This window comes from Anas acuta, chromosome Z (assembly GCF_963932015.1).
Source record: "Anas acuta chromosome Z, bAnaAcu1.1, whole genome shotgun sequence".
Taxonomy (NCBI): domain Eukaryota; kingdom Metazoa; phylum Chordata; class Aves; order Anseriformes; family Anatidae; genus Anas; species Anas acuta.
The window spans coordinates 73,819,908-73,846,695 of NC_089017.1; the positions used below are offsets into that span (position 1 = coordinate 73,819,908).

The following is a 26,788-nucleotide window of genomic DNA, read 5'->3' on the forward strand; positions in this document are numbered from 1 at the left end:
CGCATGTGAATAATGAGTTATATATTGTGGTGCTTACTCCTTATGAATTAGAAGAGTGCAAATGTGTTGCTTCAGTAAGGAGTCAAATTTAATTACGAAGGAAAATGAAGCATGAATCAGCCTTTAAAATTACAAGAAGACCCTTGCTTGATATATTTTATCCTTACAATATGGCTTTGTCATATTTTTTCAGACATCAGTGATGTAGGTCTCACTATTTTACCAGCAGCAGCTTAGGTCTTCAAAATGGAAACAAACATGCAAATAAACAAACATGCAAACAAACAAAAAAACAGCAACATTGAAATATAAAGATTCACAGGACACAGCGGAATATAAGAAGGAAAGAGAATTAAAAAAAAAAAAGAGCAACATAGCTTTTAAAACACTTTCCAGCTTACTCCCAAAACACAATCACTTTAATTAGGAATGCCCTAACCAAAAATATACATGGTCACGTCAATCAAAAACTGAAGCCTAAACCTAGACCCCCTAAAAATAGAAAGTTTGAATTCTCTAAGTCAATTTTGTAGTAATTTTGTTGCAGTCGTTAAGGCCTCTTTACATGAGGCAAAATTTATAGGAAGAGTTCTCTCTTACAGTGCAGACATTAGGAAGAGTTCATGAACCTGAAACCCTCCCTGTTTTTTCAACATGTCAGTTGGGTTAAAAAAATATTTCACCTTTCCTATAAACCTATTCAGTGACTTTTCTATGTTTTCCTGAAATGTAGGTTGATTTTCCAAAAAGTTAATTATTGCCACTCCTATTAAACTTGAGAGACATTGCTGTTTTTTCAGCACCTTCAAAATAGCCAAAGTCAGACTCAGAAACATAATTTTAGGCTTTTGGTTTTAACTAGCATGGCCTAGTAATTCATCCAGAAATACATGCTGATGCTAAGGAAAACACCCGCACTTAGACTAGGTAACTAATTCTCTCGTGTTGGTAGTTTATTTATGTTTGCACAAATATATACAAAATGGTAGACGATTGGTAAGGCAGATAACCTTGCTATGCTATACACAATTCTCTTTCCTGCTGTTGTTTTTATTCTATTATTTCACTGTAATTTATCATCACTTTTTCTTTTCTTAATTCCCAACAAACATAGCACAACGGGTAGTCAGAGCCAGTTTATCTAGGTTCAAACCCATTGCTTTCTGCAGAATATCTGGGACCAGAATCATGGTGCTGCCTAAAACTTCATCAAACAGATCCAGGTGCACAATGGATCTGGAGCCTGTCTCCTTGGGACTCAGAGTAGTGTTCCTTGTGATTAAATTGAGGTATTTCATTGTTGTTGTTAGGTTTTTGTTTGTTTGTTTTCTTTTTGTTGCCTGTTTCAAACTGGCTGTGTGGATATGAAGCATGAAAAAACAATTTGGCAATGTACCAGTCTTCCTACAAGGATATGCTGTACATACACAGACTTTTAAGGATCCAGTATGTACTGCACCAAGAAGCCTGCCACCCACAGCCTGATATGTCTGGCCACCCCTCTGTAAAGTTTCTCCTGACCTACTAGTAAGGCAGTTTACCAAATGTAACATATGGCAATTTTAAAGCCTACCAACTGAGCCAGTAACCACAGCGGGGTTGGGACTGAAGTATTGCTCTAGAGAACCAGATAAAGGGCCAGCTGAGATCTGACCAGAAAAGTGTAAAGCCTACCGAATGGTAGGCTCTCAGGAGAGAATGGATTGGTGGTGCCTCACTGGAGAAAACTATCACCTTCCTGGGGCCATTCACACTATCACCTAAACATTAGTTGTTACCTATTTTTAAATAAGAATAGGTCTTTTTGTGTTTTGGGATGGGCTGAAAATAACATTTCACCATTGGAAAATATTGCATGGGGCATCTTCTTGCTTGCCCTCATCAGGCCAGTTCAAATGGTCAACGTGTAACTGGAGACTGCTTTCAGCTGGTGTCTTTTTATTGTTTTCTGTCAAATTTAGTTTGGTGGTCTCCAGCTGGTTCCCAGTGGACAGGTGTCTGTATCACAGAAAGGTGGCAACAATTAACACTAATTTGTACCCCTATCAACTGTCTCAGCAGCTTTGCAGGCTCTGGAGGTGTTCCTTCCAAACAGACAAGGCACGCTGGTGAGGCAGTCCATGGGAACTGGTGTTCTGGAGCCCAGCCTTATTTGGGATACAGGAAAGACAACAAGGAAAAACTAAGGAAGTAGTGTTGTATTGTAAAAATTGTATTTCTGAGTACAGCATTTAGCAAGCAATAGCCTTGGATATACAGTTAAAGGCACTGTGAAATCTAACTGGTGGTGATGTCTGTCTGTACGTATCTCAAGTCCCTGACCAACTATCAAACCAAACAACAAAAACATTCAAAGAAAACAAACTTTAGTCTGTCCTCACTCTGAAAACAAGAATAAAAGGAGTTTTAAAGTTTCCTAGTACACCACACAACAGGCCTAGTTTATTTTGTTTTTTTTTTTTTATCTTCTGTACATTGAATTTTCAAGATCAGAGCTTTCAATTTCAGAACTGTGCTTACGGGTAAAGCACTTCTGTGGAATAAACTATTGTAAATGCTATTTGTATAGCTTCTGCAGGAAAGCAGCTAATAGAGATGCACATTTTCTGTTTTCTCCATCAACACACTTTACTATCACCTCTTAGATAAGCACCATAACCTAAGTTGTCTTCCAAAGTTTGGCAGGCTTCACCGGGTTCAATAGTGAGTTTTTCTTTAGGGGTAAAGAAGCTCTAAGAGCCCCTAACAATGGACTTAATCATAGGCTCTTCCCTGGCACAGGCTCATATTTTCCCCCTATTCTGCAGACTCCTTTTCTCAGCAATTGGATTTCTGTGGCCTGCCCAAAACAAATAAATATTTCCTTTTCTCCCTTGCTTACATCTTTTGTGTATATTTTTTCTTTGCCACCACCAGCTTAGGTATGGTGAACAGCAGGACTCTTCAGGTAATAGTTCACTGGACACAAATGGCCTAGCATTAAAATGCAGATGGTGTTAACCTCAATCAGAGCATGTGGTGCAAAACTTCCAAAAGATGCCACTAAACATTTGGACAAAACAAGCAAGTTCAGCTGGGCGAGCTGCTGTTTCAAAGGCCCCGCTAATGAATAAATGTCGGACTGCACAGACCTGCTCTCTGTGGCTGCTGCACGGTGCTGATGATGCCCTGATATCTGAATGCCAGCAGTGACCTCAATCCTTCACCAGTCCCATCATATGCCACCATCAGGTCTATCACAATCACCCACCTCTTCCCCAGCTCCAGAATTTTGCTGGCAGCCACTCCTCTTGACCAGATCCTGCTAATAAGCACCAGGGAGCACTTACTTATTAGCAGTGCTGCTAACGATATACTTGGCATCCTAATCAGGCTGTCACTGGCAGAAAGCACGGAGGGAAAACAAAGCCTGGTCACTGGTGATCAAATGTTTTGTACTGGTGTAAGCAGCCAAAGGAGGCACAAGCTGCTCTGCTGCCAAGTGATCGGTTATTTCTCAATGTGTTTGGAGGCCATAGATGCTTTATGGATGTAAATTGCATGCGATTGCTTGAAATAACATGATGAAGGAACAATTAGTGTCTGGCGTGCAGCATTGCTTAATGAAAAAGAAAATTTTGCTAAAGATCGGCTTTGCAGATTACACATGAATAATATGCTGCTGTTGAGACCTGCTGCAGTGAGATGTCTTTGCTTCAGGGACCTCAGCCTTCCAGCTAGCACCCTCCTAGACAAAACATGTACTATGTGTGTTAGGTGGTGCCAAGAAGCAGCAGGAGAGGAAGGATATTGGTGGATGGCTATTTTTCAGCCAGGTCTACTTGGGAAATCAATCACTTTGCACTTTGGATTAGTGAGGTTGGGATATTCTCATCTCCTGACATGGAAATAAATAAATAAATTTAAACTTCTTAAAGGGAAAAAAATGACCTTTCTAGGATTTATACATTCTTATTTTCCTGCAGAATTTTACCACCTACTCCATAGAGCACCAAGGCCAAAGTAAATCAATTTTTTAAAAAGTATGTGGTAGAAGTCTTTTGCTGGCTACATTTCTTTTCAGTAAAAATGAAAAGAACTGACTCAGTTAACAAACATTGTTAGTCTTCATTCTCCCTGTAACACTCCTGAATTAGTGCTTTTTCAGAACATTTTTAATTTAAAAATACTGTTAGTCTTTGAAAAAAAAAATGTTTTAGCAGAATATTGTCATAAACTAAGCAATATTTGTGATTTGTCAGAAATATTTCATTTATAAGTACCTTCCTTACACTCTGATCTTCCCTGATCATAAACAACACAAGCTGGCTTGCTGTTTTGCTGTTAAGTGTTATCTATGATAGTATATTTGCTAAGAAAAAGATAATTTGTTAAAAAAAATATATATATATATATATATATATATTGTGAACAGATTAGTCAGACCTTGTACTCCAAGGAGAATTCACAGATACTGCAGACCAAGCAAATTGCACCAAAACTTCTCAGAAAGAGTGGTCAGGCATTGGGACAGTTTGCCCTGGGAGGTGATGGAGTCACTGTCCCTGAGGGTGTTCAAGGGAAGGTTGGACGTGGTGCTTGGGGACAGGGTTTAGTGGGTGACATTGGTGGTAGGGGTGTGGTTGGACCAAATTATCTTGGAGGTCTTCTCCAACCTTAATGATTTGATAGTAAAATCAGAAACCATTGGCTTTACAGCTAAACAAAGTAGCAAGTCAGCACAGTGTTTTTCTCCATCCTTTAAACATCAAGAAGCAGGATAGTAGGAAGCAGGACCAGAAGAATTCCCCTAACACCCACATGAGCAGCCTCTACAAAAGGGAAGCACATCAGGCTCAAAGCCCAGAAACCACGCCAGCCTCCACAGAATCCTCTCTTTGAAGAGTTCCATGGAAGGAAGTCCAGAAAATCAGAATAAAAGCCACTTTCAGCTTAGTGCTCCTTAGGGATGGATGTGCAAGCAGTTGAAACTCAAAAGCCAAGCCCTCCACTAACAGCAGTGCTCAAATGTGCTCCTTCATTACAGGAGGAACCCAGAGAGTTGTGCAGCAGCTTTGACTGCACTGGTACCCCCACAAAATCCTCATTCTTTTTAAGGGGTGCTGATGATTTTTGCAGAAGAGGGATGAATTTATTGGAAGAGAATAATGGAAGCACTTAGGAATAAAGGTAACTTTCATTATATGGGGAGCCCTGAAGGAGTCAGCAATGCTGCGTGTGCTTGGGTCCTTGCAATGCTGGGCACTCAGTACTATCTCCTTTTATTTTGAGTCATTGAGGTTTATGTGAATTATGTTCACTCTGGAAATGCTTTATCTAAAGATTTTTTTTTTTATATTTATATTGACACTTACAATATACAGTTATGGTATAAATTTTATGAATGTCAGAGAGCAAAGTGCCTTTTCCAAATACACCCACATTCATCATGAACTGACATCTCTGTAAACTGCGTCTGTCCGTGTCTCGCCCCCACAGTTACTGTGTCTGGGCTCAGTCCTGTAAACCATTACCTACCTCACTAACTTTGTCCATGTACACATTCTCACTGCAGTCTGGGGGCACATCCTCACCAAAACTTGCGTGTTAGCACTCTCCATACAAAGGAGAGCCTTCTAAGTAATGATTTCCATGTGAAGGACTTCCACAAGACACTTAAAATAAGAATGAACGCCTTCATTAAGGTGTGTCTATGAATCTCTCATTGAGAAGATACTTGTGGAAATAAACAGCTGAAATAAGGAGCAATTGGTGGAGCATGCAGGTAGTTAAATTAAATTTTAAATGCAGCAAGGCTCAGGAAGAAAATTCAGGCTAATGGGTCGCTGTGATGCCTACAGCTGGGGCATTTGTATTTGTTAGCCTACACACATGCACGCTCAGCAGGTCTGATTTGACACATGTGTAGGTGGTCACGTCTCAGAAGACGCCAGCCCTCATAAAAGCGGTGAAGCTGTGCTCTCCAAGCACCAGTACAGAAGGTTTGTGCCGGTGGCTGTAGGCTCAGAGCACCCAGCTGAGGGGCATCCTGGCCACTGTGCCCACCACTGGGCTGCAGGGGGCTATTCTGTGGCCACACTGTGCACCAAGAGTTATCTCATCTAATGTGATAACCGCACATGGTCTGCGCAGGGTTTGGGCCGTGTCATCTGTCTGAGAGGGAAGTGTGTTTCCTTTTTACATTATTTATAAATACACCGTGCTATGGTGTTCTTACAAATTATAATCATTGCAATAAGCGAGGTCGCAGGAAAAAATATATTGTCTGCACTGTGTGCATTGGTTGTAATGTAGAACTGCTTCTGCCATAAACATCTCAGTTACGCTTTGAAAACAAGTATGTGGGACACAAATGTGATCCAGCAGCATAGCTCTCCTCATTACGAGAGGTTTCTTTGATCCTCTCCTACCAAAAAGAGCGGCCACATTCATCTAGGGCACTTCTCCAGGAAGAAAAGTGGCTCCCAATTACACTTCAAAGCCCAGGGACCCACAGCAGCTGGTGGAGTGCATGCATGAGCACCGGAGATGCAGAGGACAGGATGGGCAGGAGGGGAGAAAAGCAGGGGGACGTTAGAGAGAACAGAGGTAATGCAGGAAGCAGTGGGCAAGGAAGCAAAACTGGGGCTGTGGGAGAGACGGATGTAGGGATGTAGGAATGTGGTAGAAGGTACAGCAGAAGGAAAAGAAGAAGGGAGGCAAAGTGAAGAAAATGAGAGGCAGGGGATGAAGGGGATGACTCTGAAGGTAAGGTGTGCACAAAACTGACAAAAAAATGTAGGGGAGACCAAGAAAAAAAAAAGTCATAAAATATATTAAAGTAAGTCTATGAAAATTAATAGAAACTTAATAGAATTTGATGAGAAGCTGCATGATTCATACAAGGCTATGAGCATAGACACATCCATGCCATAGCTCTGTATTTATCACCAAGTTTTTTGTCATAAAACAGCAAAACAAGAAAATAGAGGTCAATGGTGGAAAACATAAGACCTAGAGACAGATCGCACTGTTATCCACATTTCTATAGCAGTGCCAAATGTGAAGTGGGAGGTAGAAACATTGTACATTATGTCCCTCCCTGAATTTCTAAACCAGTGCCAATAGGACTAACTTGTATTCATAGTTCGTAAAGAGTGATAGGTTTTACCCGAAAAATACACTATAAAGCAGGTATTTCCAAAATATGTCCCAGTGGCAGAAACACTGAAATTCTTCAAGGAGTGGAAAAACCTTTCTACTCTGGGCATTAATTAATACAATCATTGTTCTGCATAAGGCACAGCTGACACTTTTGGAATTTACCACCTCGTACTTTTGGAATTTACCACCTCGTCCTGCCTTGCATTGGTCTGAGCAGAGCCTGTCAGATATTGATAGACTCAAATCAACCCTGCTTGGTGCCTCCTCCAGGGCTCCACCTGCTCTGCACAGTAGGTTGGATGGGCCAAAAGACCTTCTGCAGGTGACACTGGTGTGACCGTGAGCCTGCACAGAGCATCCTTCCAGCCTGCCACCCATGTGCATGGCTACTGTGTCGGGATACACACATGGGCCACCTGCACTGGTGCATGGAGAGGGCTGGAGCCACCTTTGGGTCACTGCGCCCAAAGACAGCCCTGCTGCAGCCTTCCAAAGGGATGCCCAAGAGGAAAACACAGATGCAGCAGCAGCGATAACAGTTGTTCCTTTCATGAGGAGTTCCAAACTAATGCACAAACATCAGCAAATTAAACACCTCAGCGATCTGGCAAGGCAATAAATGCTACTGTTTACAGTTATTTCAGTAGTTGTTGATCTGATTAATCAGACTGAACTTGGCCTCATAAGGCAGACCTTCACAATGAAGGCAGAGCTGAGAACAAAACATCTCTGGCAGAGCTGAGAACAAAATCCAGACTCCAGTGTCTTTGCTAAATGATTTCCCTTATTCCTTTCATGAGGGAAAAATAAATAAATAAATAAATAAATAAAATCTTGAAGTGATATGTAGCTGGGAGAAAATGGCTTATTGCAATAAATATTGCACATTTCAAAAACTAATTCTCAACACTTACAGCACAATATTGCTCCGAAACACCAAAACCACATGGCTAGAAAAATCTGTTTCCACTCAGCGAAGTACTTATGCTTGTGCATATCCTTAACTTCAAGGGCACACTTTAAGTTTGTCCTGCTCATGGGCTCCTTAGATTATCTGCAAAATAGTCAGTATCTTGCTGGATCGCTCCAGTGATTTTGTTAGGATTTTTAATATTCCTTTGGGAATCCAATTCTACAATTTTCACTCATCTTACATGCCATTGACTAAATAAGTTCTTCAGACTCTTCATGGGAGTACTACAGAAGTAAGTAAAAAAATAGTACATTCAAAACCTTATTAAATGATTCACCATAACCAACAAAGTAATATTTTATCTTAGTGTCTTTTTATTTTGATTTATTTAATATCTACCCTAGTAAGGGAGAAATGAAAATACAAACTTTACAAATTGTTGCAGGGGTATTTTTTACTTAAGTTTTATATGAATAAGTATGTTGTTCCATACTATGTTTGATATTTTCCTGTATATTATCCATTCTTTATAGAAGCAGGGTAGTAATACAAAAAAACATAAACTGTTACTCAGAAAGTCATTGAGAATACCACCTATATAAAGATATAACCATATATGGAAGTATAACAGAGTAACAGTATATATATATAGTTATATATATATATAACAGTATATATATATATGTGCAAATGTATATTTGCTTCCTATTAAATATATATATATATATGTATATATGTTCTCATTTTCTAAATAATTTGGGACAGATATTTCTGCCTTCAAGTGAAATAGAGCTAGAAGGAAGACATTATAACAATATTTATTTTGAAAATATTTCTATAACCTCCTGAAAGAACTTTGCATATTCAATCTATTTTTTCTCAAAAGTTATTTAGAGTATAAAATTCACAATAATTTAGACTAATCCTCTTTGGAATTTGAAAGCTGCAGTACTGCTGACTGACCAACGAGAGAATTTTCAAAACGTGGTTACCCTATCTTTATATTTTCTCTACAGATCTGGCCCTAACAATTATGTATCTAAACACAATAAATGCACAGATGGCAGCAATCCATACAGATATCACACAGGATATCTAATTTCTATGCGATTGCAATGTTTGTTATATCCTCATAACGTATATCTAGAAGAGTTAGCATTTGCTAAACCGTGCTTTCAGGTGCTGTTTTTATCTGTTGCATAACTGTATATATAACCAGAAACTCTTTAATAGAGAAATTATCACACATGAAATAATGCAGATGTATTTTCCATAATTCTCATGTATAAATTATTTCATTAGCTGTGGTTCTAACAGTGTGTTAGAACAGTAGGTTCTAACTACTCTGCAATTTACAACAAATTGAGATTCTGTTATTACGAAGCTTACTTGTTTGTGTAAAGAACAGTATTATATCATTGTAGTTGCAAACTGCACTAATATTGGCATCAATGTTATTGTACAGCAGTACTGGCTTTTAGAGATATCACTTAACTCAGATGACCTGCCTTGAAAGCTACCAAATGGGTGCTGTTTAATTTAACAATAACAACAAAAAATATGTATAAATTTTGGTACCAAATAAACAGTTTCAAAAAAAAAAAAAAGTCATCGGGATAATTATTAGACATAATTTTTTTGCCAATGATCTTCCTCAGTCTGTGGAAGCATTTCATAGATAAAGACACATGATTTAAATAAGCCTTGAATCATAAAATTATGACAAAACACTAGGTCATTATGTGTTGAAAAGGTAACATTAATACTTGTAATAAAAATGTGTTTTTTAATTTTTGTGAAATAGAAAATAATGAATTGTGATGATGCTCCTAAGCACTGAAAAAATGAAAGCAACCGTATATTCACTGAAATCCCAGGGGGTGGAGTCTTTGTGAAATAGGCCTCATTTTTTGCAGTTCATATGCATCATAAATACTTTTTACTCTTCTTGGCACTTAGGCAGGAGTAAATCAGTACATGGAAATAAATATACTGGGAAGAAAAAAAAAATATTTTAGCCTGTTAGGATTTGGTAGTTTTTACATGCCAGCATTCATACAACTATAGGTTATTATATACTGCAAATGTTTGTGCATTTTGTTTCTATGGGAGAGAATACTTGGATGGATGTTGAACATTTCAAACAATTCTCAAGTCATCCTTGAACAAAATTTGTCTGTCCAAAGCAGCACATATAAAAATGTTTGTAATGTTCCTGTTTAAAATTCAGATACTTTCTCAGTACAGAATACTGTGTACAATCCTCTGCATCTCTGTTCTGGCTGTAGGTTAACTACATGAAATACACATCTACAGATTCAAAGATAGAGATTTATTATGGATTTTTCTTGCACAGGTTCTATAAACCTCTTGCAGCATGGCAAACATCATCCAATTAGGGTTCTCTTGTTTCCTTTAGAGTATTAATGTTCAAAATATAGGTGACCTGTGCCTGACAGATAGCTAAACATAGCACAAACAAAGCTTCACATTGGGTCTGTGAACAGCATACCCTCTGCGGATGAGTCATAACATTAGAACAATGAAAATTACTGCAGCCCCATGCCTGTCAAACTTGCCAGCCACTTTCTGGCAAATACATACATGTGTCTGTGCAAGAGCCACGTGAGAACTGCTTCCTGTGCTCGACTTCTTTTGAAGTATACTCAGCTATGAAAACATAAATTCACTGACATTTAAACAGAAATACTTCTATGGACACATATATATACCTAGCTCTACACATGTGTACTCACAGGCCTATGAATGCAAACATTCAAGTAATCTCCAGCCCCCAAATTAATTATCAATATGAAATTAGCAAAAGGTTTTGTGTGCATTTTTCCAGAGTCACCGTTTCTATGGCACACATGCAAGCACACATGCTCACACAGCTCTCAGCATGCCTTTACATGAAAGCAGGCCTAACTCAGGGCTACATCCTACTGAGGACATGGTTTTACAAGCTTGTTTATATAGATTTGCCCCACTGGTTGCCCCTGTTTGGGCTAACCTTCCCTTGCAGACAGTGCAGTATATGGGCTTAATTCAAGCCCAGAATTTCCTTTGGCTTTGACAGGAATCAGATAGCAGAAGGTCTTTGCGTTGGGTGCTGGCTAAGGGCATCTCACTTAAGGCAGAGGTAAGGTAGAACTGGGGAGCAGCTAATCAGCCCCACAAGAAGTGTTACGAAGACCAGTTGAGCTACTGGTGACAGGGATCATTGCTGGGGGATGAGCCAACAGCAATTTGGGACCTTCAAGTGCCAGCCTTGGCCCTGAAGAAGGCCTCAGTGATATCGGCCTACATGGTCATTCATCGAGGTGGGAGAGGCTCAAGATTATCAATACCAATGTTTCCAAATATCACAGGGCTCTGAGCATTGTCACCAGCAGAACAGCCACAAGAGGAATTTGTGATAGCCACTGCATACCAAGGACACTACATGCTGAAATGCACATAGGGGCCAAGTACTACAAGAGCAGTGCTAGGAATTTGGTTTGGTTTGGTAAAACCTGTGAAACAGAACTGTTGCTGAGTCTGTTGCAAAAAATCTTAGCCTGTTGGATCACTCAGTCCATCCTCAACCCCTCCTCTCACAGCCTCCCCATGTTGCTAGTGATATGCAAAAACACCTTCATGAATATGCATAATTATGGGGATTCACAGTAATTTTTCAGGGTTATCTGATGTGACATTTATAGGACAGCAGCATATATCAATTTAAACACGAGTGACAAATATCTTTTTTTTATTATTATTTCTATAGTATTTTTAATATTTCCTTGATCTCTCCTGGGTGCAGTGTGAACTGCTAGGAATTTGAACTAAATGTTTTCAAAATCAAACAATTAATCAGCATGCTTCTTGTTAAGGTTTTTGATGTACGTTTGGAATGTGTGCATGTATCCAAGCCTGTCTCACCTTCATACCAGTTATTTACATGAAATGACTAAAAGTCTTTCTGTACATTCTATACATATTTTTATATGTTACCTACAGAAAATGACAAAGAGCAAAATGCTTCTTTTACTGGACTGGTTTCTGAAAATGAGTTTGACCTGTCTAATTACTCCAGTAACCTGATCTCCCACCTGATAGAATGATTTCGCATGCTTCTCTTCTCGTTTTTATTTTGAGCACAGATTTTTGAGACAATGAGATTAAACGATGTGTGGTTAACCATGACATACTGAAATTACATTCCAGATCTGTTGCACATCCCTGAGACTTGGAAATGATTTTTATTTAAAAAAAAAAAGGGGGGGGACAAAACCTAAGAATGCAATGATTGCTACCTACAATGATTTTTGCTCTTAATATTTTATGTAACTAGCACATTATCTAGACCTTCAAATTCATTATGTGATTTCCTTTGAAAACAGTAAAGTTACTTGTGGATGAAGGTGTGATGCACTGTGAGGCCTCCAAATATTGGTGGTAATGCAGTATGCAGTGTTAAGATTGAAAAGTCTGTCTTTTTACAAAACAAAACAAAAAACCTTAATAAAATTGCCTATTATATTGCAAATATAGTATTACTGGATATTGGTGTAAAGTTAATTAATATGAAAAATAAAGTTATTTATGCTGCCATATGCCTAAACAAAATAAATAAATTGATATTATTATTAATAATAATAATTATTAATAATAATAATTAATAATAATTATTAATAATAATAATAAACAATTAATAATAATGTTGCAGGCTAAATTAAAGAGGAAACAGCACTGATTTAAATTGTAAGTGTTCTTATTAGAACTTATCAGATGTTCATAAAATTTAAGAGTACAGATCATAGCATTTTAAGTACATAAATGCAACACTGCATTTTCACTTAGGGAAAAAGACATTCTTTTTGTCTTATTTATCAATTCTTTAAGATATTTCCTACAGAATTTTTAACAGACCTAAACTCAATCCTGCTGTTCATGTATGACAATGAAGTGGAAGAGGAACTTACTTAAAGTCCCGTCTGTCATTATTGCAAAAGATCTCAAATTCAATTGGGGGAATTATCCAGAAGGTAGCAAAACACTGGAAAAAGTAGGAAGTCTTCACATTATATAACACAGGGGTGTTAAACCTAGTATTTTACATGTACTTGTTTCCAGTGACTATATTTATACAGAGTACAAATTTGACTATGGCACACTGCAGAAAAAAACTTACAACTGTGTTATTGCACATGAAGGGAGTGAAAAATGCTTTTCCCACAGACCCAAGAGCATGTGTCTGGACGCATGCGTGGATGCATGCGCATCACATCTGCACAAAATGGTATGGACCCCAGGTGAGATATGTTTTTAATGGTAAGATTTATAATCTATCTGAGCACTCTGAAGATCAAAGGAGTGTCTTACCATGCTGTTTTCAGGAAACAGAGTTGGAATTCTCCCTGTTTGCTTTGAGTGTGTGCTTTGTTTTGGCAGCCACCAAGGCATGCCCTGTTTTCGGGAAGGGTGCAAACACCCCAAAGGTGCTCAATGCCTTGCAGGCATGGGCCAAAGCAAGCACAAGGCTAATGCAGATCAACACAAGCTCATCTAAATAAAATACAGTAGGAAAAGTGTAATCAGCAAGGGCTTTGTCCTTATATGCATTTCTTAATGCTAGAGTAACTCTAATCTTGTAAGGATAGACTTTCAGCTGCATGTGTCTCTGGTGCTCAGACCAAGCTAAGTTTTAAAAGCTGTTCAGCCCAGATGAGAGACTTAGGAGTCATGTTTAAGGGGATATGCCTGGTGAGGGCCTGATCCGGCAAGCCACCAGGCAGCTCACAGGAGGCACTGACAGCCTGCATCAAAGTTACTGGGGATATCTGGAGAGCACCACCTTGAGAAAACGTGTTCCTTAAGATCAGTGATGTGTCAAAGCACTGTGCCAGCTCTCATTCAGAGTGAGCACTTGGTTTATTTACAATTTCATTAAAATACTGGGTTCTGAGTTTTTATCACTCCCAGCTGTTAGGACTGGAATGCTAGGCATCACCAACATATTTTATGAAGCTATTAGATGATGGAAGTGAGGTCATACAAATTCACTGCATGCATGCTCACATGTAACAGCTGCTAGCATTTTTTGTGCTGCTTGGGAAATAGTAATTGAGGCATCTTCCTAAATAAAGATAGAAAGGTGTAAAATCACTCTCGCGTGTTTGTATATAGCTTTTCAAAGATCATTATAATTTGTTCTAAATACTGTGATCTATAATGTTATTTGTGGAAAGTAAACTTCTGGAATTAAAGGGACACCTTTTATAAATACACCGTGGGCACAATATATATTTCCCTTCAAATTGCAATAATTTAGGGGCAGACATCTGCCTGGTAACTGTGTAGGATAAATTCATAAGGAACGCAGGAAGGATATTTATTTACAATTGCTGCTCAGCCAGCCTCCATTCATCTTTGGAGATCTTTCTTGTATGGCTGGAAAGCAAACTTTCCTTCCAGAGGTCTCTGAACCTAAAAACTACCTCTAGGGCTCAATCCCGTGCCCAGAGCTGCCCACCTTGACTCTGGGTGCTCCTCAGCTCCCAGATGACGACTGGGGGCTTCCCTGTCCCGCTGCCACCACCCCAATGAGGTCCCAGCTGCCACTCCCAGACAGCTGCAGACCAGGGAAATGTACCAGTAACAGCACCCTGTAAATTAACTTGACGTTTGATGCGGGGGGGTGGGGGTGGGAAAACCTAAAAGCCTACAAAAGGTGTCGAAAACAAAAGCCACTCCAGCCCCACGCAACATACAGCGTGGGTTCGGGGTCTGCAGGGTGGTTGTTGCAATGCTGCCTTGCCCTTCTTTGTTAAGACCATCCAGTCATTCTCCGTGGAAGCCACAGCATCTATCAAATAAACATAAAAATGCCGTGTTTCTGCAAAACGGTGGACATGAAGCCAAAAGCTATTGAGAAAGTGCATTGCCATCAATGGGCTTGACTTCACTGTACATCCTGAAACTGCAGGTTTTAAAGATATGCTGTTATCAGTAGATAAATTGGAACTATTAATATTAATTGATGGATGATAAGGTGTGCTACATAACTAAATTATAAATAACTTAGTGTAAGTATTTTGTGATTGACATGTACCAGGTTAAGTATGCGAGATACGCAAGCACTGTTATATCTAGAAAATATTGTTAAATATTTCATTTTCCCTGTACTTGAAACTAGAAATCTTTTTTTTTTTTTTTTTTTTTTAGGTTAAAAAGTAATTGAACCAAGGATGAAGTATTGATGAACTATAACTGAATCTCTGACTCTACTCGCAAAAGAGGTAGCAATAAGGTACAGAGAGACACAGTGTATTTAAGCTATTAGACATGCAGGAATGCTATTATGCTTTATTGTGTCTGCCTGTGCCCATCTCCCTTCCTCTCCACCACCTCTCCCTTCCTCCTCCCTCCATGTTCTGTCTTACACACACACACTACGTGCAGACACACATACATACACAAGCACACACACACACACACACACACACACACACACATACCCCCCCTCTCTGCAGCACAGGCAATACTGCATCTCACAAATATCTGGCCTTATGGCTTACCAGCAAAGTGTACTGTTAAAACACATAACCTTACCATCCCTGATTCTTGATATATTCATGGATTTATTCACAAGCCCCCATGTTCTACTTCTTTTCCTGTTTCTGTGGCTTGTGTTTCTGGCCCTCCCATATTCTTGTGGGAATTTCAAATCCAAAATAAGGCATAACTGGCAAATATTCTGTAATGCAGCCTGCATTTCTATAATTTAGCTATGGGGGAGGCTTTGTGTGCATATTTGTTGTTTTTGTTCTTAGAGGGACAATTTTAAGAGGTTTATGGACTTGTGGATGTTTGAAGACCATTTTGATTGGCTTTTTTAGTACTTCAACTACTTAAGGTTCTGTTTGTGTAAAATGCTTGTAATAAAATGAATTTATGTACACATATATGCTTGTGTATTTGTAAATGCATTGGGAAAAAAAAAAAGTTCATAAATCCTTGTTAACTGTGCTGATTAAGCCCCATACTCTGTCATTGGCAGTGCTAAGTTTCTTCACAGAAGAGTTAAAATGATAAAGAAAAGAGTGATTCATTTTAGTTTTTATTTTTGTGGCAACTAAAGAAAGGATTTAACTGGTTCAAAGGAAGTCACTCATACTTAGCAAATTTTCACTTCTTTAAAACAGCCTTTCATTAGCACATTTTACAATTGCCAAATGAATATTTTTGTCTTGTAAACAGAAGGATATATTGTATTTCATCAATGATTTATTTTCTAAGTATTTACAGTTACGGGCTTGGTCCTGCAAGTTCTTGCACACAAGTAACTACACTTACCTGAGTAAATCTCTTAATATCAACTGATTACTAATGTGGGCAGTTTCTTATAAGTGAATTTGGTAATCAAGCTCTAAAAATAAAAAATAACTTTAATATGCATTCCATTTTCTATTTTGGTGTATATTTCCTTTTCATTTGTTTGTTTGTTTTTGTTTAATCAGGAGATAACCTTGTGAGCAAATAATTGACAATTGTTTTCCAGAAGCTGATATTAATTTGCCAAGCTACAGTAAAAATAAATAGCACAGCATGTACTTGTCATGTAGTATCTACATTTCCCCCCTTTTTTTCATTTGAAGTAACAAGATATTCTTGATAATTTCAGCAGAAGTAAAATACTATTGCTCTTAACACAAGCATGCACTCTACAAGATTAAATGAGAGTAACGCCCTTCAAAAATATGGTTACTTTACAGTCAGAAGCAAGACAATCCACATTAACCTTCTTCTGTCTGTGGTCTGAGGTTTTGTTTTCTTCTGTAAGTAAGCATAGTGTTTTTGCAAGGCATTGCCTCAGTAGTAAAGCAATTTAGAGTGTAGGATATTTTTAGACTACATTCATTGGGGGGGGGGGGGGGGAGAGGGGGGAGGAGGGAACAGCCGTGCAGTAGGATATACATGTATTTGTAATTCATATTGTTGCTGTGCTTCTATTGTACTCTGAGCTCCCATCATGGCTGAGATGGGGAGCTGGCATCCAGACAGTGCAGCAGGGCAAGAAAAAAAACCTCACTGCAAACACTAATAGCAGGGCTTCTCCCTCTCCTCCGTTATCCCCACTAATTATTACCATGCTTCTATTATTTAAAAAAATAAAGGTAAATAGCTGTAGGTTGGGGAGGTATATCTGTGCAGTCTGCTAAATAACATTATTAATCCTTTTAGTCCAAAACAAAGATCTTTTCATTCTGGTCTTTCAAGAGCCTCAGTCTACAAATTCAAAAAGACGACAGAAAAATGAACTTGAATGTGCAAGCATTAAACATTTACATTTTCTACTCCTTGGTCATTATACTGATGGCCATATTTTACATCTTCCCCTCCCCCACTATACTTCTGCTGATTTTACTTCATTTGCATGACCTCATTATGCATATAGCCTTTGTTCTTCTGATATAGAGTAGAGCACGGTGACAAAGCAAAACCTATATACAGGGACCTTTTTTTTCTCTTTTTTAAAATTGTTCCTCCGTTATGATATGAGCGTTTCATTTATTAACATAATTCAACCTTAAATCAGATGTATGGTCTTGCTTATAAAATAATATTTAAAATCTTATAAAATAAGATTTACAGTTATTTTAGAAAATGAAGACAGTGTCTGAACTGCCCTCTAAAATCTTTTGCTTTAATAATGAATTCATGTTTTCTGTTGATAACAGGTTAAGCAAACACACTAGTGGTAGGTAACAATTACAAGTACCCGTTTATTTTTGACAAGTGAGATATATACTATATATCAAACGGTATTAATCCTGATAAGGTGATATTATGAAATACATTCCCGAATTTTGCAGACAGGGCTCAATATGGACAGCCAGCCTTCAATTCCAAGGGTTCTGCTTTCCTCGCATCACAAAACAAAGGGCTGATCTCCTAAGCTTGTTTTTATATTAATCTGAGATTTTTCTTATATTGTATTTTTTTGTTGTATATTTTGATGGTATAGAAATATGAAGTTGATTCATCCAGTTTTATCCACTGATTTTCAGTGGTTCTGCCAACTAGAGGGAAGGCTTCAGAGTCAGTTCTTGGGTTTCTGCCCAGAAGCACCTGGTGTAGAGTTCAATGCTGCCCTTTTGGAAGAGAATGGTCAACTCCCAATGACCACAAGAGGAACACATCTGAGTCCACAATGAGAAAAAAAAAAAAAAAGGATTTCATGCAAAATTCTGATACTACTACCAATAAAAATAATAAATTAATATATATATATATATATATATATATATATATATATATATATATATGCTTTCAGTAGGATTCTAGGGTATGAAAGGAAGGAATAATTTGGCTGCTTGAGCTTCATCTTATATGGTAGCAGGTACCTTCACTTCAGGGAGATTCCTACATGGGAGATGAAATATTCGTATAATTTCCAACATCCTGTGGAAATATGGAACTAAATCAAATTCCATCACTAAACTTCTTTCTACAAGAATATTCATACAAGAATATTTTTAGTAGTGCTAAAGTACAATGACACTGTCATCACCTTTCTCCTAGTAGCCAAAAAAGTTATTTCTCAAAGGAGGGTGAGGGGTGCTGGTTAACAGCCGGATAAATATGAACCAGCAGTGTGCCCAGGTGGCCAAGAAGGCCAACAGCATCCTGGCCTATATCAGGAATAGTGTGCCCAGCAGGACTAGGGAAGTGATTGTCCCCTTGTACACAGTACTGGTGAGCCCATACCTCAAGTACTGTTGGTCTCTTTTCTCAGGTGGCAAGTGACAGGACATGAGGAAGGGTCTCAAGTTGCACCAGTGGAGCTTTAGGTTGGACATTAGTAATATTTTTTTCATGGTCCAGCATTGGAAGAGCCTGCCCAGGGAAGTGGAGGAATCCTCATCTCTGGAGGTATTTAAGAGACATGTGGACATGGCACTACGGGAGACATGGTTGAGTGATGGGACATGGTAGGCCAGGTGGATGGCTGAGTTTGATGACCTTGAAGATCTTTTCTGACCTAGACGATACTATGATTCTATTGATCCTCAAGCTAGCCTTAAGGAATATAGGAAAACTGCCCATCTCTCCTTTCAGAGCATCTCCTAGCAGAAGAATTAGTTACACCTCATTGATATGAGGCACAAATAAAATAGCTACATAATTCACACAAGAAACATCTGCCTCCTTAACATTAACTGAAAGATTTTTTTCTGTGCTGTTGAGCTGCCACAATTACTTGGCTCAAAGGCATATACAATGTATATTTTGATATAAAGTAATATGCTGTGTGGTGTTTTTAATCACTATGTCATTCTCACTCTGTTCCAATATTTATTGTATTAATTGTATAGATCATCTTTCATATGTGGGATACAGTCATTGTTCCTGTTCTCATAACGTTTATTTTGTAAGGGGTCCTGTTCATAAACACTGAAAGACAAAGCCAAGGAATATGCTTTTGGTGGCTCAGTGTCATAATCCTACCATAAAAGACTGTTTTTGCAGAGTTTTAGCCCAAGGTGCCTAAGGAAGCCTTCTAAATCTCACCCTGGAATTTCTTCCTGTATAGGAGAAACAAGATCAAACTCAAGTGTTACAACCAGGGTTTGCAGGAGTGGTTCTCAGTCAGAATAGTCAGCAGATCATCGATTATGTAATTAGCCTAGAGAAGAACCCATCCTACAATAACTTAAATACTATGACACTTATTCATCTTCAACCTGTGAGGAATGTACAGACATATTATGGAAAATCTTTGTTAAAAAAAAAAAAGATATTGTAAAGCAACAAGGTGAAGGGTACCTTTGCATCGCCCTCGGGGACTGGGGATCCCAGTCCATCACTCCAGCTTTTCACCACCAGCTCCATCCCATTCCCAGCTCTGAAAAGGACACGCTGCAGAGCTTCAAAGCTCAACCCACAGTGAAATATTTAATTTGCATCCAGCCTTTTGCAGTGCTGTTTCACACAAATGCTCTGTCGGAGACAACACATCTGATAATTTAGGAGGACAAGGCTCCTGGGAAGGGTGTTGACAGCATGCTTCCCCTCAGGAGACGGCCATGAAGCTGAGAGAAATCAGTCAACTGAGGAAGAATTTCAGAGAACACGTGGCTGGGACAGTATTCACACATCACACATTTCCAAGGTGGCAATTTTGAAAATAAACCAGAGACAAGAAAAACAGGCCTGAAGGTAATGCATCCGCACATCATACCTTCCATACCCATTCCCACCACAAGCTTATGAGACCAGGAAAGCAAACACCCCTTGCAGTACCTATGTGATTACGAAGAGTATCCTACAAGAGTGTCAATCTTGGGAACACAGGAATGAAGGAACATGTAAAATCTGTAGCAGAACATCTACTTGGAGCTTCACATGCTCAGAAAGTAAGCAATACACATGTGCACAATGCTTTACAAAGCAGGTGGCATGACTAGAAAACAAACAGGGAATTACTGTAATAGCAGATGCAGGGTTGTGCCCGAGGCTGCACCTGCTGCACAGATTTGAAGGGCACTTTTAGAGAAGTTAGTACCAGCTAAATGGCCAGAGTGCAAGGTGTAGAGCAGAGGAAAGCATTAACAACAGATAATACAATGATATAAGTGTTTGTTAAGACTAACATAAATACATATCTCTGCTTGCAGATTGTCTTCTGTCACCTTTGATATACTTGTTATTTATGGGTACTCGATAAATAACTGTGATAATTGTTTGTAAATCTGTTCTGTATTTTTGGCTATGTAAGTAACACAATATGTTTCCTGCCTCCAACTGGATTAATGCTATGGCAGGAACACTCATATTCTTGAGTGTGAATGACAAGCTTTGGTGAGAGCTTGGTAATATTTGTTTAAAATTTACTGTTACCATGGCTGTTTCTTCCAGTATGCTACTTTCTTAGATATTCATACACCGGAGAGTGGAGCAAATTACAGTGCATGGCTGATAGACGTGTAAAATATTTCTTGAAAACGATGCAAGGTATTCATCAGCCTCAAATGCATAAGGTAGCTAACAGTTGTAGCCACTGGAAGTCCTCTCTGACACATTAACAGTTTTCAAATGGGAAGATAAATCTGAATGGATGGGTTTTGGTTTATTCGTTGAGTATTTTTCTTTTCTTGGTCTTCCTGATCTGCTCTAGGATTGTTGTTACTGTTGGAAGGCTGTTCTGTGCAGTGGTTTTCATCCTACTTTGTGTTGCTGGTGATAGTGGGAAGAATTAATCTGTCAAAATCTGACCATCATTTATATGTGTGCAAATATGTATGCTTTTGCATGCAACCCCTATAACCAAATTAATTTTCTCTATTTCTGAAATTGGCAAAAATTAGATTTGTACTGCATTCCTCACAAGAGTAGAGAGGCAGACACTGATATCTGCTCTCTAGGGACAGCGACAGGACCCAAGGGAATGGCATGGAGCTGGGACACGGGAGGGTCAGGCTGGGTGTTAGGAAAAGGTTCTTCACCAAGAGATTGGTCAGGCAATGAACAGGCTCCCCAGGGCAGTGGTCATGGCACTGAGCCTGCTGGAGTTCAAGAATTTGGAAAATGGTCTCTGACATGTGGTTTGATTTTTGGGTGGTCCTGTGTGGAGCCAGGAGCTGGAATCAGTGATCCATGTGGGTTCCTTCCAGCTCTAGATTTTCTACAACCCTGTTATTTTATGAGTCCATGGTTCCATAATGTACTAGAAAAAATGTGGTAGAAAAGCAAATGCCACTGTTTTCCTATGAGTAGATGCTGACAGTTTTCTAAACACAAAACTAAGTCATTATATTCACTAAATGGTGACCCACTGGACTCAACTTAAATACTTAACAGTTCCACTCACATTTTTCAGAAGTAATTGATGGCAGCTTATCCATCAACAAAAATATGGTGTCATGACATTCCAGATACTAAACGGATCTGGAATTAGTGAACATCAGTCAATGACTTTCCTACTGCATTAGATTTACTTTCTTGAACAGGATACATAAACAACACAAGACTTCTTGCTATTTAATAAAAGCATAACAGTACAGAGAATGAGTTAATACTAAAAAGAGCAGCCCTGAACACAAGAACTGGTCTTGTAGACTTCAAGCAGACCCCTCGAAGCCTGTTCTTCCTGCTCCATGCTTAAAAATGCACTAGATTCTGTCTTCTCCTGTATTTGTTTCTATACATACATGTATATTCATAATGTTCTCTCTGTGGTGAAAGAGTAAACGTATAACTAAGGGAAATAACAAACAGCAAAAAAAAAACAAACAATCAACCAACCAACCAAAAAAAAAAAAACACCAACAAACACAACCTTTAGAAAGTTGATTTCACAGAATTACAGAATGATTTGGGCTGGAATGGACCTTAGAGACCATCTAATCTCACCCCCTGCCATGGATAGGGACACTTTCCAGCAGCCCAGGCTACCCCCAGCCCCATCCAGCCTGGCCTTGGGCACTGCCAGGGATGGGGCAGCCACAGCTCCTCTGGGCAGCCTGCGCCTGGGCCTCGCCACCCTCAGAGTAAAACGCCTATTCCTAGCGTCCAGCTCCCGCAGCCTCAGTTCAGGAAGGAAGACATCCCGTGGGAGGGACCCCACGTGGAGCAGGGACAGAGAGGGACCATGAAGGAGCAGCAGAGACAAAGCGTCAGGGACTGACCACAGCCCCCAGTCCCCGTTCCCCTGCGCTGCTCAGGGAACGAGGTGGAAGAGAGTAGATAGGGTGGAAGGTGGTTTTAGTTTGTTTTTAGTTTCTCACTGTTCTAGTGAACTAGTGGTAGGTAATAAATTACATTAATCTTCCTAGTCTGAGTCTGTTTTGGACATGACCATAACTGGTGGGTGATCTCCTTTTCCTCATCTCAACCCTTGAGCCCTTTTCTTCATAATTTTTTCCCCTTTTTCTTTGAGGAGTGGGAGTAAAAGAGTGGTTGTGGTGGGGTCAATCTGCATAGCAATGTAAAACTACCACACGCAGGTACCAAACAAACACCTATATTGCAAATAAAATTCCCTAGGAGTTGCAAAAGCTCATTCCTGTTGGTCTACAGAGAGAAAACCTGTGCGGTTCACGGGGTGTTTCAGGAGAAGGTGACAAGCCCACCATAGCACTTGGAGCAGACCCTGTTGATCTCCCTGCCCTGTCCATCAGGCACAGACTGTGCCCAACCTGTTTTGGCAACTCCTTTGACTTAAGTTAAAGACACCTGCACCATGGCTTTGAAGATCTTAATGATCTAACTCCATTCATTGAGTAAGTTAAAAAAATGTATGTGACAGCATCATAGGAGTTTCAAAGGAAACTTTAATTCTTATGCTTCAAAAGCTTTTCTGTGCAATTCTCTTTTAATTAATCTTTTGTTTTGTTTTGTTTTGTTTTGTTTTATCTTTACCACATATACTTTTATGCACTCTACATTTTTTTTTTTTTTTGTCAAATGGTGATGTAAGGAGTGCCTCTTCACATAAAACGTAGTTCTTGGAGGACTTGTAAGAGTCATGACTAATGGTGCAGACTATAACAAAGCAATGAATTAAAATTGAAAAGTGGTTATGATGTAAAAGCATACATAAAGAACTGATTTGGAGATATCTCTGATATGTGTTTTACCATTTTCTTTCATTGTGGTTACTAAAACCTGTTACTAAAAACAGAATGAGCCATTTCATCACAGGGCCATTTCATTTCACAATGAAGCTTAAAAGAAGCAAATGGTAGGTTCTGCTGGTGGTGGCAGCAGGAGAGCAGATGATTCTGCTTATGCCACCTCCCTAGATGCCACAGCTTTGCTTGGCACCCTTGCTTTTCAATAAATTAGCTTTATTTGTGACAAATTTAGCTCTCTGTGTATATACCCATTACAAGTTCACCACCAGACCTATTTGGCAGAGCCAGAAGAGATGTCAAAATGAATGAGTTACATAGATTAAACTGAACTAAATTCAGACAGCCTAAATTCTGTCTAAATACTTGTGCATGTCCTTATTATCAGCTACCTCTAGATCTTATCTCTGCAGACAAAGACCCCAACTTCCAGTAAGGGGCAGTTCCTGGGTGAGGGCACTCCTCACTCCTACTCAAGGTGTGCTACTTTGCAAGGAAATACTCAAGATTAATTAGGGGGAAAAAAAAAATAAATAAAAAATAAAGTAGCAGCAGCTGGTTCTCTAAGTATTTTATCAAAATATCTGTAAGCAATTACCTGTTGGCATTTTGTCAAAGAAATCGCAATTCTTCAGAAGATGAAAAAATACCACATCATCTTGAGCTACCTTAGGGACCCAAGTCAGTCCAGACGGACACAAAATTTATGCTATCCAAACTGTTTTGGGTCAGCAAGGCAAACTAGATGTGATGGTTAGCACAGTTGGTTAGTTAGATGAGATGGTTAGCACGGTGGTTGTTACTGTATCCTGAAGAGTTATCACGCAACCCACAGTGTAAGACATTACTACAATGGAATTTACATGAAACTTTGGCAAAACTGCTCTTGAGAAGCACTGGTACAGCAGAGCAAAGTAATTTTCATGTCTATGTGTATTCTGTGCTTAAATGAAGACAGTCACTACTTCCCAAGAAACTAAATTTTTTAGGAAATTTTCCTTTGTCATGTTGTGGTTATGCTATATTTTTTCTATTATTTCTGTTTGTACCATAGAAGACCAGTAACTGAGCTACACATATCTAAGAAAATCTAATAACATCAAAGTCAGTTTGAGGTCTCATTGGTGCTTTCACAGAGTTAGAATGGTGCTACACTTAAAAATACTACAGAGATTGAGTATTTTGTTGCACTTTAAATAAATAAAATGTTTAAACAAAGACTGACGAGTCAATTGTGTTAAGAATACTTCAAGCATGCACCTCAAAACAGTATAAGCATTTAATTCACTTCTAGAATTAGAGGTCATTGAAAATGAGAGGGAGATGTACCTACATCAGTATATAGATATATACACAATTATTTGCATAATTCTCCTTAAATAACAAGAACTGTTATGTAAAATATGACATATTTTGACTTGGCAACTGCTATTGAAACAGATATTAGAAAATGAGACAGCGTTTGTCTTTAAGAGATGTTAAGACAGTCATAAATCTCACAGGTGATTTCTAGTACATAGACATTTATTAACTTTATATTAACTTGCATATGCATGATGAAGCTAGATTAAATATCTGACCAAGTTGCAGAAAAAATCTTTGTTCAAGTCTTTTTCTAAAAATGTGTTTGTTTTTGTCATCTGTGTTTTCTCCTTATTACTAAGAACCTGGATTTTCAGCCCCTTGTTTGCAGAGCTCCAACTAAAATCAAGTCAAATTTTTGAAGTTTCTGAATGTGAAGGATATGCATCATTTGGAATGTATTCCAAGGTATTTTACTGTGTTTTTTGACAATAACTTGAGTGCCCTGATGGAGGTTTATCAGGTTGTATAAATGTAGAAAAATGTTAAGGTTATTCCCCCTCCCAAAAGAGGTCAAAAAAAAAAAAAAAATGCATAATGTACACGTAATATCATTAAAATCATGCTGAATTTGTCTCACTGAAATTATTAACAGAAATGGTGACTATTTCATTTTGTACTACAGACATCTTAACAGCCATTCATTACCCTTTATTATTGTCAATACAACCAGTTTTTTAAATACTCTAAAGGGAGAAACAATTAGTGAAAGTTATTACATAATAATTAATATCTTTCTGAGATCAGACTCTTATCCAAAGCGACAAGGGCATACATAATTTATGCAACCTCGAGGAAGGGGAATGAGGCAGAAATACCTCAGATCTGGGTGCCTTTTCTGCTGCTTTTAAGCAACAGTCATTTAAAGAAAACATTTCAAAAGATCATTCTTCAGCAAGCAAATTAGTTTTCATGCATATCGCTTAGCAAATCATACTTGTCTTACTCATGTGTGTAAGTCTCAGTAGAGCTGTTTCACTCTCCTTTTAGATCAGGCTCACCCTGACACAAAATTACTGCAACAGGAACCTCCTATGGTGTGTGGGTTAAAGGAGAACAGAATTTTAGTGCTCTTGTATCTGTTGTTATGCTCTCTATTGGCAGGGAGATAACTAGCTAGCGCCCTAAAGAAGGAGCTTCATGGTGGCAGAAGTCAGGGCTGTTAGTAAAACCTGTCCAACTTGCAGAGAAGCTTTTGCTTCCACTGACTAAATACCCCTTGGGAAGGAATTTGTGTTTGCTGTGCCTCATGGAGTGATGGCCTCCCTGGGGTTACCCAATCTCCTGGCCTTTTTTTTTTTTTTTGTCTTCAGGCATACAGAACTTTTGCCAAGCTTGACACTGTCAATGCACGGTCATCTGGGCATACATCACTTTGGATTTCTTGCCTTTCAGCAGTATTACCTTAGATTGGTAGAGGAGACCTCATGCTGGTCTAATTCCAGGAATAATTCCAAACAGACATCTTGGTCACTCTCCTCAGGAAGAAAAGTCACTAGCCACATACTGCTCTGAAACAGAGAATTGTTAAGTGCATTAGAAAATGATGGTTGTTGCAAAGCATGCTCATTTTTCTTGTTTAACTAAAACTTTGTAGAACAAGACTACCTCTCTTTCATCCTGTGTGAAATGTGATGGTGCATGTGTATTCGGGTACCAAAAGAAGAGGAATCTTCCAGTTTATAGATAGCTGAACACAAAAATAATTGTACATTCATGTTTTAGATATTTTGCTCTTTAACTTTCTTGT

The 26,788-nt window shown here is 38.7% G+C and overlaps 1 long non-coding RNA gene across 3 annotated transcripts in view; it reads right to left on the bottom strand.

The window, feature by feature from the left end:
* Positions 1-26,788, bottom strand: part of LOC137848294 (uncharacterized) — a 99,373-nt gene that overhangs the window by 25,077 nt on the left and 47,508 nt on the right. For all 3 annotated transcript variants that reach the window (XR_011091256.1, XR_011091257.1, XR_011091258.1), the window contains exon 3: positions 26,443-26,549. This is a non-coding gene — a long non-coding RNA (uncharacterized lncRNA). The remainder of the gene's footprint in view (positions 1-26,442; positions 26,550-26,788) is intronic.